Consider the following 8,454-nt stretch of genomic DNA (forward strand, 5'->3'; position numbering starts at 1 on the left):
TTTTTGGTTTAAAGCTTTGCTTTCAAGGCCAAAAAGCAAGTGCCGAAAAAACACCTTCCATACTTTTGAAAGCAAAAGGCAGCTCCCAAAATTCTTTTATTCATTATAAAAAACCCTGAAGCAGACTCCTCCATAAACATTGCCTGCTGCGTGTACTCTTGTGAATGTGGTTATCTAATGATAATGCTCTTGTTGTGTATTCTTGTCACTGTTTTGGTCGAATGCAAACGGTTTCATCTTTCTCTTGCGAAATAATATCTCTCCATTGATAGGGCTCTAAAATCAGTATATCAATATCTCTCCATTGATATGGCTGGCAGATTAGTATATGAATCTCCTTCTGTTAAATGGAAATGCCAGCGTCTGGTTATTATTTCGTTATGGCTCTGTGTATTTCTTAATTTGATGGAATCCATTTATGCTTCTAATGCGGTGCAGGAGGCCAATGTATTGAGAATAGATCTCGTCCATATTGATTCGCTGCTTCCTCAAAATATCACATCCACTGAGCGCTTGAAACGAGCAATCCAACGCGGTCAAGAGAGATTCAAAAAGCTGCAGATCACGTCTTCTGATAGTCATCAATTGCTTGGTTACAATGAGTTGGATTATGTGAGCTCCACAGTAAACTCAGGAAATGGAGAATTTCTCATGCAGCTGGCAATTGGCACGCCAGCGTTAGCCTATTCTGCAATTCTGGACACCGGCAGTGACCTAGTATGGACTCAGTGCCAACCGTGTGCTTATTGCTACCCACAGTCAACTACAATATATGATCCTGGGGTGTCCTCCACTTACAGTAAAATGCCCTGCAAAAGCAACCTCTGCCAAGGTTACCAATATTCTTGCGACAGTAATTCTGACTGTGGATACAAATATGTTTACGCCAACAATGCGGTCACCCAGGGGATCCTCTCATACGAGACGTTTACGCTTAACTCTCAAAAGCTGAATGAAATTGCCTTTGGTTGTGGCCACATAAATAGAGGACCTTTGTTGCAAGGAGCTGGATTAGTAGGCTTCGGACGAGGCCCTCTCTCCTTGCCCTCACAGCTCGCCCCATCGTTTGGAAATGTATTTTCTTACTGCCTCGTTGCCTATAATAAACCTCCCTCCCAAACCAGCCCTTTGTTTATAGGTAACGTTACTCTCTTCAATAACCAGATCGCCAGTTCGACTCCTTTAATTCGAAACAGCAAGTCTCCATCATTCTATTATATTTCATTGGAGGCAATCACTGTTGCCACTCAATTATTTGAAATCCCTGCTGGTACTTTCGATATTAAATCTGATGGCACCGATGGAATTATCATAGACACTGGAACGCTACCGTCTTTTCTGCCCCAGTCTGCTTATGATTTTGTGAAGACTCAGTTGAAGTCAAGGGTTAATCTTCCACTGGCCAATGGCTCTAAACTTGGCCTGGACCTCTGCTTTAAACAGCAGGGCTCTCCAAGTGTAAAATTTCCCCTTATCACATTCCATTTCCAGGGAGCAGATTTCCAACTTTTTCAAGTGAACTACATGGTGTACGCGTCTTCCCAGCCTGACATTGTCTGCCTTGGGATGCTGCCGGCTGTGGGTAATAATCCTGTTTACATATTCGGTAATCTGCAGCAGCAGAATTACCAAATGCTCTACGACAATGTCAACAACGTCCTCTCCTTTGCACCAACAGTTTGTGACGAAGCTTAGCAACCAGGGGTTGACGAAGTATGCTTGCTTTTGAATATATGTACAAAATCTGGTCCTCCTACTACATATAGATATTTTCGAATCATAAAGTATTTTTGTTACATTTTATGAATATATGAATCATGTATTTTAATTCGTATAGATCATTTAACATGAGTAAGGAACGCTTTTATCTGATATTTTTATGTAGAATTTCTCAGGAATAAATATTATTTAAATATTTTGTATTTTGTATTTTTTTAGTTTTATTAAATTTTTTATTTTAACTAATTTAAATTAATGAATTAACAAATTACACTGCAATAAACCTTCGGCTTTATTATAATAATAAGGCTAGTTTCTCTACTCGGTGAATCAGAATTCCAAAGCATATACTATGTTATATATAAGATAGTATTTGCCTTTGCGCACTTTGACTAAATGATTGATATTTATATAAATAAACATGCACATCATGCTCTCTGATTTTATTACAAGATTTCATGTTCGTCTTTTTGTCGATGACCCTAAGTTGGAAATGGTTAGAAACTAATCAGCTACCAGGAAGGGATATCTTTCTCATCAAAATACATCCTAGAGTTCATTACTTGTTTTTGGTGCACTTATGATCCACTTATTAATTTGTTTTGGATGAAATAACTTACTTGTTTTTGGTGCACTTATTATCCACTTATTAGTTTGTTTTGGATGAAATAACTTGAGGCGTTTAGTCTTATTATGAACGAAAAAATAAAACATTTATTTTCAAAATAGGCCGGTTTATTTTTTCAAATAATTCAAAATTTTTTTTTAGCATTTTTTGGTTATTTATATTAGATTTTTGGATGGGGTTGTTTTTAGTGTCATTTTTTGTACTTTTGAAATGAAATCTTGATTTGTGTTATTTTAACTGGTTTTTTCACTGTATATATAGATTCAGCACACTAAAAACCCCTAGGGCACTTGGATTGTGGAGGGTATACCCATCAGTTTGTGATTTCATGAAATTAATGCCAGATTTGAGAGAAATAAGACCAGAAAAACCTAGAGAAAAAGCTTGCAAAAAATCTCTAAAGACATAGCTTTTGAAAAACCAAATTTATTCTCGATCGGTGGTTCATTTTTGTTAGAGTTATGCTTCTAAGTATCCACAGTAATAACCATTATTATTGGTCAATGTTTTAAATCCCAACAAGGATCCATCATCAGGACTAATTTTTAATTAAGATAATAGAAGAGCTTAATCATTAGTTTTTAAGAAATTGAAGGTTATTACTCTGAAGCTTAACTCAACATAAATGAACCAAAGATGTAAAATCCAGAATTATTTCCTTGTACGAAATTCAAATATATATATGAGTTTTACTTTTATTTTATCATAAAAATTTAATTTATAAATAAATTTTATTAAAATATTATAGATCAATATTATAGTTTACTATTACTATATAAACGGAACTATAATAAATAATATATATTTATATGGTAAATTTTTGAATTAATTAATTTTAATTAAAATGATAGAAAGTATAAAAATATTTTTAACATAAATCTTAATTTTTATTTTATTTAGAAATATAAAACATTTACAATATTTTATCAAAATTATATCTTATTATCCCGTTAATAATTTATCTTATTATCAGGTTAATAATTTTTAATAATTAAATTGAAAATTTGAAAAATTTATTCCAAAATATACACATTTATTCAACATAAAAATAAATTTTATTAAAATAATATATTCGCACATTCCAAATAAACACATTTATAACAAATTTTATGTAAATAAATATGGAAAAAAGAAGAATTTAGTTTATTCCAAATAAATACATTGATACTATTTTTTATGTAAATAAATAGGGAGAAAAAGAAGAATATAGTTTTTCTAAGCTTTTTCGAGAGAGCAATGTTTAGAAAATTTCCGTTGTATGATAGGATACGATCCCCTTAAGTTCAGTGGCAAAGCACGATTATGATTTTGGTATAAAAGTGTCAGTGCTTTTAATGGTAATATATTCACACATTCCAAATAAACACATTTATAATAATTTTTATGTAAATAAATATGGAAAAAGCAAGAATTTAGTTTTTTCCAGAGAGCAATGTTAAGAAAATTTCCGTTGTATAATAGGATATGATCCCCTTAATTTCAGCATCAAAGCACGATTATCCAAAAAGCTTCCGTGCTTTGGGAAGCAGAAAGCAGCCCCCAGAATTCTTTTATTTATTATAAAAAAACCCCGAAACAGACGATTCCATAAACACTGCCTGCTGCGTGTGCTGTTGTGAATGTGGTTTTCTAGTGGTAATACTCTTGTTGTGTATTCTTGTCTATGTTTTGCGAAATAGTCTCTCTCCGTTGACATGGCTGGAATAATAGTATATCAAACTTTTTCTGTTAACTGGAAATGCCAGCATCTGCTTATTATTTCGTTATGGCTCTGTGTATTTCTTACTTTGATGGAATGCATGTATGCTGCTAATTCGGTGCAGGAGGCCAATGCATTGAGAATAGATCTTGTCCATATTGATTCGCTGCTTCCTCCAAATATTACATCCACTGAGCGCTTGAAACGAGCAGTCCAACGCGGTCGGGAGAGATTCGAAAAGCTGCAGACCATGTCTTCTCATAGTCATGAATTGCTGGGTTACAATGAGTTGGATTATGTGAGCTCCACAGTAAGCTCAGGAAGTGGAGAATATTTCATGCAGCTGGCAATTGGCACGCCAGTGTTAGAATATTCTGCAATTCTGGATACCGGCAGTAGCCTAGTATGGACTCAGTGCCAACCGTGTACTTATTGCTTCCCACAGTCAACTACAATATATGATCATGGGGTGTCCTCCACTTACAGTAAAATGCCCTGCAAAAGCAACCTCTGCCAAGGTGACCAATATTTTTGCGACAGTAATTATGACTGTGGATACAACTATAGTTATGTCGACCAATCGGTCACCCAGGGGATTCTCTCGTACGAGACGTTTACACTTAACTCTCGAAAGCTTAAAGATGTTGCCTTTGGTTGTGGCCACAGCAATAGAGGACCTGGCATGGCAGGAGCTGGAATAGTAGGCTTCGGACGAGGTCGACTGTCTTTGCCCTCACAGCTATCCCATGGGTTCGGAAATATGTTTTCTTACTGTCTCCTTTCCTATAGTACACCTCCCTCCCAAACCAGCCCTTTGTTTATAGGTAACGTTACTCTCTTCAATAACCGGTTCGCCAGTTCGACTCCCTTAATTCGAAACAGCAAGTATCCATCATACTATTATCTTTCCTTGGAGACAATCAGTGTTGGCGGTCACTTATTAGAAATCCCTGCCGGCACTTTCGATATTAAATCTGATGGCTCCGGTGGAATGGTCATAGACACTGGAACGCTACCGACTTATCTGCCCAAGCCTGCTTATGATTTTGTGAAGACTCAGTTGAAGTCAAGGGTTAAGCTTCCAGTAGTCAATGGCTCTGAAATTGGCCTTGACCTCTGCTTTAACCAGCAGGGCAATCCAGGTGTAAAATTTCCCATTATCAAATTCCATTTCCACGGAGCAGATTTCAAACTTCCTTCACATAACTACATGGTGTACACGTCTTCCCGGCCTAGCGTTGTCTGCCTTGGGATGTTACCCGTTGCGGGTGATAATCATATTTCCATATTTGGTAATCTGCAGCAGCAGAATTACCAAATACTCTACGACAATGTCAACGACGTCCTCTCCTTTGCGCAAACAGCTTGTGACAAAGCTTAGCAGCTAAGCAACCAGGCATTGCCTCGTACTACATACAGATATTTTCGAATCATAGGTATTCTTGTTACATAAGAAGCATGTATTTTGAATGTATGGACAATATATTATAATAATTAGTAAAAAAAATTTTAAGTTCAGTGAATCAGAATGTCAAAGTAATTTCAGGTGTCTTTTCACAATTATATATCTTGATATATGGACAATATATTATAATAATAAGCCTACTTTCTATGCTCGGTGAGTCAGAATTCCAAAGCATATACTATCTTATATATAAGATAGTATTTGCCTTTGCGCACATTCAGTAAATGATTGATATTTATATAAATAAACATGCACATCATCCTCTTGTGATTTTATTACAAGAATTCATGTTGGTCTTCAAATACATCCTAGAATTCATTACTTGTTTATATTGCACTTATGAGTCTGCGTACTGTAGAATCTCTGGCTGCTTCAAGCATTCATGGAATCCTCATACATTGTGATAACCGATGTGTTCCTTCAATTACACATGGGCTGCGCCAATATGACTTGCCGTTGTCAGCTCCGATGAAGTGCAGCGCATGGGGGCTACAATATCTCCAACAGTGTGACGCAGCATGGTTAACGTGTTTAAGGAGTCCTGGCAAAATCTCACAATGTGTGACGCAGCATGGTTAACGTGTTTATGGAGTCCTGGCACAATCTCACAATGTGGCATAATCAGAAGCCCCATCCAAGATCATAAGAAACTGAAAAAAAACATAAACAGAAAAGAATTCAAGCGGTCCTGAAAAATATAGCTACACAGTCGCGGTCAATCAATTGACGTGTCAAGAATATGCTTCGGAATGTAGATCTGTAGATCCACACCAGATCTAATCAAATCACTCTCTTTCCGCAATCATTTCCACAATCATTCAAGACAGCAGCGGCCTCGGACATTATGAACGATATTGGCGGATAATTATATCAAACTCTTCCTCTTCACTGGAAATGCCATCGTCTGCTTATTCTTTTGCTATGGCTCTGTGTATTTCTTAACGTGATGGAATAAATGCATTCTTTTCCTTCGGTGCAAACATCGAATAAATTGAGAATGGATCTTGTACATACCAATTCGCTGCTTCCCAAAAAATATTACATCCGCTGAGTGTTTGAAACAGGCAGTCCAACGCGATCAAGAGAGACTCGAAAAGTTGTAGATGATGTCTTCTTATAATGATAAACTGCACAGTAACCGCAGTAAGGGGAGAATTTATCATGCCGATGGCAATTGGCTTGCCAGTATTAACCTACTGTGCAATTTTGGATAGTTGCAGTGACATTAAGTGGATGCAGTGCATGCCATGTGATGATTGCTACACATAGCTATAGTCAACTGCAATAAATGGTCTTTCCCTGTCCTCCACTCACAATAAGGTCCCCTGCAAAATCTCACCCACCCTGCCAAGGTGATGTTATTTCTTGCAACAATAACGGAGACTGTTTTATTTAAGATTCTTGTGATTCATAATGTAGAGAACAGTCTTTCGAATTAATCACATTGTAAGAATTGGGTCCAGGTGGTTCCCTGGATATACAGGAGATAAAGCTTGGGAATAGGATCAGCAAGAGCAGCTTTAATCCTAGGGTCTTTGTTAGCCTTGTGAAAGGCCTTCAGGCTGAGGAATCTGCTATACCCATTGCTTTCAAAAACCTCAAGAAGCTGAGCCTTCTCTTGATCAAGGTGGTCATCATCAGAGATTCTTAGAACGTAGGTAGCAAGAATGTTGAGAACCCCGAATTTCTGAGCTAGGAAATGATGAGAACTAGCATGGAGGTATTGTTCCGTGTGAGTCTTTTTTCAAAAAACTTGGTGACAAATGGAACCATCATCCCTCCCAGATAGGAAAATGTCAAGAAAGGGAAAGCGACCATTCTCCTCAACCTCCATAGTGAACTTGATGGAATCTGAAAGAGAATTCAGGTGGTTGAGGAAAAGCTCAAGCTTTTCCTATCCATGAGGCCATATAACACAAGTGTGATCGACAAACCTCTTCCATTTTATAGGACAGAATTTGGCGGATGCAAGGGCCCTTGTCTCAAATTCTTTCATAAACAAGTTTGCGACAATGGGGGAGAGAGGGGAGCCCATCGCAACACCACATGTTTGTTCATAGAACTCACCTTGGAAACTAAAGAAAGTAGAGGTGAGGCAAAGGCCAACTAACTTGAAAGTGTCTTTATTAGTGATGTAAATAATGACATCAATGGCTTCTTGGATGGGGATTTTGGTGTATAAGGAAATGACATCAAAACGCACCAATAAATCTCTAGGATCTAATTTGATAGCTTCCCATTCTTAAATGAAGATGGCAGAGTCTTTCACAAAAGAATCAATGCAACCTACAAGAGGCTTGAGCTTTTGGGCTAGGAATTTGGCAAGAGGATAGATCGGATTATTAATGGTATTAATGATAGGTCTCAAGGGGGAACCAGATTTATGAATCTTCAGAAGATCATAGATTCTAGGGGTAAGGGAATTTCTCACGATGAGCTTATGAGAAAGGGGTTTAAGAGATGGACATTATTTAATCAAAGAAGCAACCTCCTTAGAAATGGAATTAAGGGGAATTTTCTTGAGCTTGATGTGGCTAGCACTACTAGATAGATGATCTACCATTTTGTGGACATAATTAGACTTGTCAAGAATGACAACAACTCCACCCTTGTCTACCCTAAGGACGGCAATGTCGGGGTCATCACTTAGGGTTTTAAGATCAAGAAACTCGGCTTTGCTCAGGGTTTTCTTAGGAGGTTTAGCCTTCCTAAGAACAATGGTACAAGCTTGTCTAATAGTCTCTTTGATATTGTCTTGAAGGTCCTTGATCCCATATTCGATGCTACAGAGGATGTCATCAGTAGGAATCTTATTTAGGGAAAGGGAAAATTTGAGACCTTTAGTGAGGAGACTAAAGACGAAGAGATCAAAATTTTTGCTCGAGATTAATAACATTCTTAAAACCTCCCATATTATTATTATTATTATTAAACTTGAAAGAG

General features: G+C 37.0%; 2 pseudogenes; both read left to right on the forward strand.

Moving 5' to 3' along the window:
• Nucleotides 1-309: 309 nt before the first annotated feature.
• On the forward strand, nt 310-1,695 carry LOC149263819 (aspartic proteinase nepenthesin-2 pseudogene; annotated as a pseudogene).
• A 2,346-nt stretch (nt 1,696-4,041) lies between these two features.
• LOC149263820 (aspartic proteinase nepenthesin-1 pseudogene) lies at nt 4,042-5,427 on the forward strand (annotated as a pseudogene).
• The last annotated feature ends 3,027 nt before the right edge of the window (nt 5,428-8,454 follow it).

The sequence above is a fragment of the Pinus tabuliformis genome, chromosome 6 (genome assembly GCF_031772625.1).
Source record: "Pinus tabuliformis cultivar Carrire ecotype Pingquan chromosome 6, CPIR1, whole genome shotgun sequence".
Classification (NCBI taxonomy): Eukaryota; Viridiplantae; Streptophyta; class Pinopsida; order Pinales; family Pinaceae; genus Pinus; species Pinus tabuliformis.